Here is a 10,452-nt window from a genome sequence, read left to right on the forward strand (position 1 = left end):
CCGAATTTTAACGCCCAGGGTTGTTGAATAAGCACCCAAAACCAAAGCAGCACTTACACCAACTGACCAATACCAATGCAGTGCCTTCTGATGTCACCTGGGGCTCCTCACAGCTGCTCACCCTCCTTCACAATTTTTCTGTACAAACATACTCTCTCAAAAGGCACAGAAAGCATATTTAAGAAAATAATTCCTGTCTGCTTACTAAAGAAATTCAAATGTATCGCTCACAAAAGATTACATAGGGAATAACACTTTCTAACCTTACAATATACAAGTGAAATTTCAGGCAATGGGAAATCATCCTGAATAATATGGTTTCTCCTCTGTGCAACATGATCGACTAACACCAGTCGCTATTAGTACACTCACAACAATAAGCTACAGGTCCCTTTCTTTATTATGTGATCAATGGTACCCCATGACAGCCACCACAAAACTTACTAGACAGGTTAAAACATAATATGTTTCTTATTTATCAAGGATTTTCTGTCAGAGATACATTTTGGTCAACAGTGGCACTGTCATCTCTGGTTGGCAGCAGAATGTTATATGCATTCTGCAGCACACATAGCAATAGCAAAATGCCATTAACCCCCTCTGCACATGCCCACTGTCACACGTCACAGTGGGCATGTGCAGAGGACGTCACCTGGCTGTCCGAGTCCCGCCCACTAATGGAGACTCCGCACAGCGCGGAAATGTCACGTGCACGGAAGGGGTTAATGATTTTTTACATGTAAGAAGCTGTCGCATCCTGCACATAAACAATCTTTAAATAATGACGATTTGCTACTTCTATGTGTGCTGCATTTTGCGGCACACATTGAAGTAGCAAATCGTCATTACCTTCCTGCACATAAACAATCATTCCCTGCAACACAGGCACCCTCACACTGTGGTGCAAGGGTGCATTGGCGATAGGCAGATACAATTTAGTGCCAGTGGTAGGGAAAACTCAGGGGTACACTGTATTCATGTGAATACGGAGCATCCTTGCATTTTAAAAATGTCAGAGTGCAGTGCTGCCAAAATTGGTGCAGCTCCTTGTGCCGAAATTTTCTTGTAAATATGCCCCAATGTTTTCTGGGAGTATGTTTCCTATGTTTCCCAGCTTCCATTAAAGAAGCACTTATCTGGAAGATCTTGGATGTAATATCAGTCCGGTCTGCCTAGTACAGCATGGTGTCTCCCACCATCTCAGTCTCCATAACAGCGGCCAAAAGATAATTAAAAGGATGAGTAGTCCATTAAACTAATACAATAAACACCTGGTTGCAAGTTAGTCCAACACTAGATTTAAACAGGTTCTAAATCAATACAGTAAGCATATATAGTTATATGAAATGCAATTTTAAAGAAAGCTTACATTTCTTTCATGTTGGTTACATTTATTATTATTCAGGTAAATATACGATTGGCTCTCATTAAAAAGAATATACTGCCACTTACTGAAAATGATTAATAGGATGGACGAACATTGATATAGTTTAACACATACTGGGTATACATACGTTGCATATGAAAGAATTTGGCATTAAAATATGCTGTGCCACTTCTAATCAGATGAAACCATGTTGTGCCGGAAAATACAGCAACGTAAATGTAAGTCGTTTTGGATAAAAAAAACATCCTGTGGTGAAATTTAATTGTAAAGGTGGTCTGCTAAAACATTTCAAGACCGTATAATTTTAAAAGCGTTTCATCAATGTGCATCAAGTTTGGCACGCTGTAAGATATCTTGCCACATTTCTTTCTCCGTGTTAGTTGGAGATTGCTGAAGGGGGCTACATTTATTGAGAATACAAAAGTCAGATTCCCTTTAGAGCAAGGCACGACGGCCTAATATAGAGTTCACACAAAATAGGTACATAGATTTGTTCCTTAAGGACCAACATCACAATAAAAAACAGTTTGAAAGAATAACCCTTCCCCCTCCTATTCCCTTTTCTCAGCATTGAATCAGCCTCCCAGTTGATCCGTGCATTCGCTTGATTACCAAGATGCAGCAGGTGGCTCCACCGTCTTTGCTCCTCAGCACTTTAGTGAGTGCTTTTCCTGATTGTAAACGTTTAGCTAATCCAATTAAAATGAATAAACTAAAAACTGCAAGCAACGTAAACGTATCATCCAAAAAGGATCACCTAATGAAATAACCAAAAAGCAATTTCATCATCTATGTCACAAATTCGCAAGACCTACCGAACCTATTAATCTGAATAAAAATAGAACCTGGCTTTTAAATTCGTTTCTTTAAAAATTCAACCCACACAGTTCTGTGCAGTTGTTATTTTGTTCAACTGTTTTTGACCACAGTACTTCTTTTGCAGTTTAAAATGTTTCCTTGTTTATGAAAAATCAAACCCGCGTGCATGTTTTCTTCCTTTAATTGAAAAAAAGGAAACACTGATTATCTAGTTCAAATGCATGAATGCTTTAACCCTGGATTTATTTTCAAATTTGGATATGGTTTACTAAGGCTTCGTGGTGGTACTCGGCCGAGGCAGTGATGCGGAGTGATGTATGCAAGATATAGGCATATTTTCTAATCTTTCATGAAACACATGGCTGCTTGCATTGCTTTAAAGAGAGCGAGCCGACATGTTCCATATGTACAAAGATATGGAGCATTTCTGCTCGCTCCTTGCCCTAATGCCCTGGCATACTGTATGCTGCTTCATCCAACACAGGCACCCTCACCAAAGTACAAGGGTGCTTGTGCAGGAAGGGAGACATCTTCCTGCACAAAAGCAATGCTTAGCAGCATTTTCCTCTTAATATGTGTGTTGTGAGAATGTATCATTCGTAGAAAGCGAAATTGTGAGAAGATGTAAAAATATTTCTCCTTGTTATGTGTCACTGGGGAAGGCATCTTGTTTTGATGCATTCCCAGGTTTACTAGCTTTAGTAATTCTGGAAATGTAATTAATCTGGCTCCCTGCAAAGGAAGCCTCAATCTAATGTGTTTTGTTCCATTGACAACAACTGACACATTCCTACACTACAAATCTAAAAAGGCAATGTACCTATCAGTCCAGGGTCTGATAACGTATACAGTACAGTCTGATTCCTTAATATGTGGGCTTTTTGAAAAACAACATGGAATTTAACATGTGACACTTAAAAACAACCCAAAGCACTGAAACATGTTTTGTTTGGCACACTGTAATGCATTTTTTGAAAAGGTGACCATCTTGAGAAAGGCAAGAAAAGCATTGATACTTAGTAGTAGGTGAGAATTAGCATACCAGTTAGTTGGAGAAAATATGCATTGGTTATTGTACTTCTTGAGGCCAGATTCGTATGAAACTGATGTCATTGTGGCCACCAGTGAGTTATACCCAATCTATGTACAATAGCTACATTGAGGGCTGAAGCATGTGCACATGGAAAAGGCAGAGTTGAGAGAAGTGACAATTAGCAGCCCTATTCTTACTCCAGTTTGTTGCTGCTAGGAGGGTTTAAAGGGAGAGCATTGTGGGTTCACCAGGTAGGAGAAAAGGACTAGGACTAGTGCCTACTCTTTTCATTTAAGGGCCTGATTCCGACCTTGGTGAATGGAAACTCTGGATAACTTCCGTATTACAAGAGCCATAGAATATTTTGGAATTGTAATTTGGATGGGATATCCATCGCGTTTGTGACAGACTGACCCCATCTGCCAAAATCGTAATCAGGCACTAATTCTCCTCATCCTTAAAATTCTTACTGAGTTTGGATGAAAGGCATTGGGCTACTCAGATTCCAGATGTCATTGAAACTCTGCAAGAAATCAGATGGAGGAGAAGCAAGGGTGTTTGACAGTTCACGCTCTCCACATCTCCAAACCTAATAATTGTGAGACACACTGAGGGAAACATAGCCTCTCCCATGCACTCAGCTATCTATCCTAAGCCAATCCTTCCCATCATCACTGGAGACAGTGAGCATAAGATTAGAATCAGCTTTTTGAATGCTGATGCCAGACATTATGTTTCTTACACCAAAGTAAACAAGAACAATTAGTATGACATATATGTCGTAAATGTGAAATGACAAGTATGGGCATAAGAAAATCTGGCATTTAAATTCAAACAGGATCAGTAGAAATGTGGGACACTGTGAAGAGACACAGTCTGCTTTGGCACACTCAGAAAGAGCGAAATTGTATTTACTGCAAATCAAAAAGTTGTGCAATTTAGCAATTGTGGAGAAGACCAAAATGAGTGGTCACAAAATGTGCACCATATTTTAATTTTGCGATGTGACTGAAGAATTATTAGGTCACAAAATCTCCAGTCGCAGGGGGTCGCAGAATGATCTGGCTAATAAGTAATTATTAGACAGGTTGCTATTTTCACCACACTGTGATTGGCTACAAACACAGGGAAACTGGACTGCAAGGAGGAGCAGAGCACCATACTGTGCTTACAGTCCTAAACAAGAAATCGTTTTATATAAAGCAGCACATGGGAACTGGTGCTGGGAACATAGCAGCAGAGGTTCTAAACCATTGATCCATCTCATACCGAATTGGCAATTAGTAGTGAATATCACTTTCATGCCGATTCCTAACAGTCGTTCAGACTGAGCCTTTTCCAAATTGTAAAGGGTGTTAGTAAATATTGAAAAGTTATTTTGCGGTCATAAACCTTGTGGTTTTTGCGAAATGTGGGTTTTTTGAATGCAACATGCATTAGTACACCATGCCCTCAGTGAGAACTGATTAATGAGTGTTCAGTGGATCAAAGTGTTTTTAGAGAAAGGATTTGGCTTGTTTGCCTTTTGAAATAGTCACTTTGATTGTAATTTTCTCAATGAAATGTCACCTTTATATTACACAATAATTGGTTGAAATTGCCATCTTAACCCCTCTCCTAGAATGCTTACTGCATGGGACTTGTCACAGATCTGTGCACAGTACTCTTCATTGTACCAAAATGTACAATCCAGTATTGTGTCATGTTTATTGACACAGTGGTGGATGTTCTGTAGAGTGACTGGGAAATTAGCTATTCAGTTTTGAGTCCTAGAATATGTTGGTCAAGCTGATGTAGATTATGGGCATCCCATAATGCACAGTAGTGCAATATATTATGTCCTAATAATTCAATGATTTCAACATAGTTCACTAAAACGTTTTCTCTTATAAATCCCTGAATCTAATATTTTTAATAGTTTTTAATCAGTTGCTTTAATGCAAATAACTCCCTAACAACAGACTTAGGGCCATTTGTACGACTTAAAATTGCATGCGCAAATGGGTTTGCGACCCGTTTGTGCATATAATTTTAGTCTGGGCCATGCAGTTACATTATTTAGCGAGTCACAATTAATTTGCGAGTCGCAAAATAGTGTATTGCGACACGCTATTAGGAAGGGGCATTCCCTTCCTAATAGTGACTCATAAGCTTTGTATGAATGTTTTGCAACTGCATTTGCAGTTGCAAAACACTTGCAAATTACCACCCTCTTTAAGAGGCTGGTAATGCACTCGTAAATTGGAAGGGCTTCCCAGGGGACCCCTTCCCCTTTGTGCCTAGATCTAAAAATATTTTTTAAGGGCAGGCGGTGGTCCCAGGGACCACTACCTGCTCTTAAAAAATTAAACAAAAACTTTTCATTTTTTTAAAAAATGCATCCCATTTTCCTTTAAGCAAAACGGGATGCATTTGTTTTTTAAAAACTGCTTTATTGAATAGCAGTCCCAGACATGAAGGTCTGCTGAGCCCAGCAGGCCACCATCCCTGGGAGGGCCAGCAATCCCGTATGGGGTCGTAAATTGTGAGTGGCTCAATAATATTAATGAGCCTCGCAATTTGCGACTCCATTGGGAATCGCAAACAGGGTCTGAGGCACTGTTGTACATTGGATTTAGCGGCTTGCAATTTGAGCCTCGCAATGTGTCACAAATTGCGAGGTGCTAAATCCTATGGTCGTACATCTGGCCCTTAATACTGTTCACACCAGGAATTGCCAATGAAAACAAACTTGAAATTAACATTTGTTTACACACTGATATCTGCCAAACATGTTAAAGCACTGGACCTGGGAAGTTTGTACGGGATGAGAGATACCAATTGTTTGGAACTTCAAACTAGAAATCGCATGCATGTTGGGAACTAACACTTGTTTGCTAATTGGTCATTGGCAAGGAGAAAGTGGGAGTAGGTGCATGCCCACGACCAATAGCCCCACCATCCTCTCCTTAATGTAGATTAAGTAAAATAACTGGGACTGCTTAGTTCCTAACTCTATCTCCACTTCCTCATATTGATTTCAGCTGCTTGAAGAGAGGTGGCTAGTCAAGATCCCTTCTTGAGCTTTCCACTGGTCATCTGAACCAGTGAGAAATCAAAGTATAGGGCGGTAAGGTTAAGAGTGTAGAACAATTTATAATTCTCCCATCTCCCTCTCTTATAACCCTTTGGTCCAATTCTCCCAGTGATATTGGTAACAAATAGAGGAGCCCGTCCCGAAGAAAGTATTCTAGCCTGTTTTAAGAAGTGCTCATTTGAATAGCCAACACAAAATCAATTGCAAACCCAGAACTTGCTGCCATCTGCGGAATGGGGGTGCTAATAAGTAGGTAGGATTGTTTAACTGGAAGGAATGGATGAATGATTGAATGAATTATATACTCACGAAAATTACCTTGACAACATTCGGGTGCTGATGTACCATAGGGGATGTAAGAAACAAGCTGAGAACAAGGGAACACCGAAATGTATCTCATAAATGGTAATGTTTTGATGGATCTTGCAAGCAGAGGAGTTTGCACACAGTGTAAGAAAAAGGGTGCTGCATAGTTTTGGACCAAGAAATTAGAATGCTTGACTAGAAGCTTTTGGTATTGCCAGACGATACATGGAAGTGGAGTGCAAAGTGTGACAGGGTTGATTACAGGAGGTACTTTTTTAAAAAGTATTTAGGGCCAAACTCATTTATTGCCGGAATGGCAAATGCGTGGAGTTCTGAAACTGATACATTTAAAAACTAGGAGCCAGAGAAGACTATGGAGCAGATACGAAATCAGAACAAGGCATGGAAGGTTCAGGAGAAGGCAGAAAGCAGCATTCTATACCTCATGGAAACAAGAGATAGTTTTGAGTAGAATGTAAAAAAGGAGGGAATGAACCTATGACTGCTTGGATGCTGTTTTTTCAGTTTGAAAGGGAGATAATGGGAGAATATTTCAGAGTAACTTAGCTTGGAATGTAATATTAGCTGTCTGTAGAAGAGACCTGACATCGATGAATGCTATCTTGAATGTATACTAAGTCTACACATTGCGCAATACCTAAGCAAATTTGGATCATCTGGATCTTCACTGAAAGGAACCTAACCTAAAGGTAATCTGCTGGTTGCCCACAAATGCATCTCAAATCACCAGAGACATATGTTATGTATGAATGTCTTGATAAATAAACACAAATGCTGGCACTGCTTATGAATTGAATTGGTTCCCAGTTAGGGACAAAGAAAACTAAACAGCATGCATTTCTATATTTGCATGTGGCTGCTTGGCTCAATACTGGGTCTCCTTGAGTAGGGATGACAGACACTCGTGGTTTTGTATGGAACTATGAGCAACTGCATAATGCCTTTTCCTAATCTAGCATTAAATAACTTTATTGTGGGACCCAGTTTACTGTGTCTTTTCAAAACATGTTTATCGGAATGAGGAATCCTAGTAAAATCATTAACGCGCATTCTGGTTGTTGCCCCTCTAGAATTTATATCAAATTGAGGTGTACTGTACTTTCCTGATTGGCTGGGAGGATCATGCATTTACAAGGAACCTCATTCTATATGGCACCTCTTTGAGGATTTGGCATTTAAAAAAGGTATTCCGAGTGAGACAGAAAGGGACCAATATGTGTGCCTGCATACAGATCTTTGACATACATAATTTTTGCTGGGAGATCTACCGATAAACTCCACACACATTTCAGTTCATCCTAAGCTACTTCATAAATGAAAGTGCTTCGATAAAGCTACACCAAAAGGTGATTTATGTGTCTTCACATAGAACTTTCAAATATCCTGCCAGCCATCATCCCAGATTACTATGATTACTTCTGCTTGCATCTTTGATTTGAAATGGCTGAAAAAGTATGCCTTATTTTACAACCGAAAGACATAAGATAGTTACTGCTATTCTAGGCTTTAAACTGGCCCATAACTGCAAATTGGCACCACAACATTCCTACATGAGAGCCCTCAAGTGAAACAGGAATGTCTGGCTAAAATCATGGACTGTTCCTCCTGATTTCTGATATACAATTCCTTTGTTACAATCTTACCTTGGATACAACATTTTTAAAGTACTCTCCCTTGTACGGTGGGCTCTGTTCAGTGTCCCCCTTGACCTTTTTTTGTTTTTGCTTACGCTTTTCATCACACATTATCCTGCTGTGTCTTTTTTTCAGTAGAAATACTAATTGCCTCTTGACAATTCCACTGTGCTGTCATAAGAGAGTAGTTTAGTCAGTAATATTAGGAGGGTGCGAAATTGAGGTTTCCCAAGAAGCGATATAGAATACCCAACTAAAATGTCCTGGGGCATTGTTTGAGTGGGAGTGAGTTAGGGACATTTGTTTAGCATTTGAAAAAATAAGGAAAATTATTGACAATGCTAATAAATGCATAGAACGATAAGTTGCTGAAATAAACTCACATACCAGAACATGCTTCATAGACCAGTTGAATAATAAATGAATGCCAAACAATTGTATGAACCAAGCAGATGACCCCCTAACAGCTCCGCTACACAGACAACCTGCACTCTCCCACACCCCCCCCCCAGCCTCCCGCCCGCCCCGCGAGACACGGCTGGCACATCGATTCCGACTCCCCCTTCCCAATGATATGGCAAACTCTGCGCACAACCACCCCCACCTACCTCCCACTCACCTCATGTTCCTGTTTTGTAGTTCGTTACTGGTTTGGTTTCATCTCCCCTTAGACCATGTCCGTCCACATACAACTCCATGTTACAAACCATTCAGCACCACGAGGCGCCCTCGGACGTGACGGCTGAGGCTTCAGCAACACACCTGGGCGCTACGATACAGAACAGCTCTGTCCGAAGGAATGGGTGACCGAGACGGTCGTGCGCCCCAAACGCGCTTAGATGCCGAACACCCTCGTCACTCATTCATGCGACAACAAACCCGTCTGAAAGTTGACCCACATTGAGACACTTCCCGATGACACATGTATGATATGGTGGGTTCGGCTGCCACCACTGCTGGCGACGAGGATAGGATCGGCACAGCTACTTTGATCCTCTGACTATATAAAGAAAAACCATGGACCACACACTTACTTAACACGAAATAAAAATATGATTACGGTGTCATGAGACATGTTGGTATGCGCTGCCGGACCCCAGGGTTGTCGGCCTTGAAGCTGTGTTCACTTGCCCTACCTAGCACAATGTTCATTACCTGCAACTGGCCCGGCTGGGTTGTAAGCTACAATGCTGTGTACACTGTATGTTGGACAATAAAGGTCTTTTAAAAAAATAAAATAAATAAACCAAGCAGATGACACAGTGCCATTTCTTTACACAGTAGCACAATGCAGTGCTAGATTCACATCGTATTCACTACCCTGTGTACACACAGCAGAGTGTGTTGTGCTCCACTAGAGCTATGTTATGTGCTTGGCTTGGATGATTGCATTTAGTGAAACCAGTTTTATTTAGAACAAAAGTCGCACAGATTTTACTTCTCGCCAGTCTGCTCTGGCATGCTTCTAATGATATCGGAATCACCTGGATCAATGATTGCCAATGTGCATACTCTGTAGTATTTTCCACAAGCTGTGCCCAGTTCAATGTTGTTCCCACTGTAGTGATGCACACCAGTCTTTGCCAACATGGCATAATACTCGAACTCAGACTTCCTCAGAGCAGGGCAGTTGTTGGCAAGGATAACCAGTTTGGCTTTCCCCAGGCAAATCATTTTCAATGTTTGTTTGAATCCCAGCACATACTTGCCACTTTTCATTACTAGTTGGAGTCTCGAATTGATAGACTCAAGGGACTTTTTCGTCTTCTTGGCGGCCACCATCCTGACGACGGGAGATGCTTTAGCGCAGTACTGCACCACCAATATGGCCGGGTAGAGAGAAAGGAAGGAGCACCCACAATGCAACGCGTTTCATGTGATCCCCATTGCATTTAGTGTTTTAATGGTGCTTTTTAAATAAGACCCTAGATTTCAAAATAGCCAATGAAAGGTCATGGGACAAAAAACACTACAGGGCATTCATGGGGTCCAAATGAGTACTGAGTCAAATCTAAAGAAATGCAGCAAGTAGAATGCCATCTTATCTCTGATGCACATACCCTGCCACCACCATTGTCTGTACAAAAGCTAGGTATGGAGCTAGGCATTTGGGGCCAGATGTCCGACCTGCCAATTAGCGAGTCTCAAATTGCGTCGTATTTGCGACTCGCAATTT

At 40.9% G+C, this 10,452-nt stretch overlaps 1 pseudogene; it reads right to left on the bottom strand.

Moving 5' to 3' along the window:
- Positions 1-9,667: 9,667 nt before the first annotated feature.
- LOC144825102 (large ribosomal subunit protein eL30 pseudogene) lies at positions 9,668-10,117 on the bottom strand (annotated as a pseudogene).
- Between the last annotated feature and the right edge of the window lie 335 nt (positions 10,118-10,452).

The sequence above is a fragment of the Lissotriton helveticus genome, chromosome 3_1, assembly GCF_964261635.1.
Source record: "Lissotriton helveticus chromosome 3_1, aLisHel1.1, whole genome shotgun sequence".
NCBI classification, from domain to species: Eukaryota; Metazoa; Chordata; class Amphibia; order Caudata; family Salamandridae; genus Lissotriton; species Lissotriton helveticus.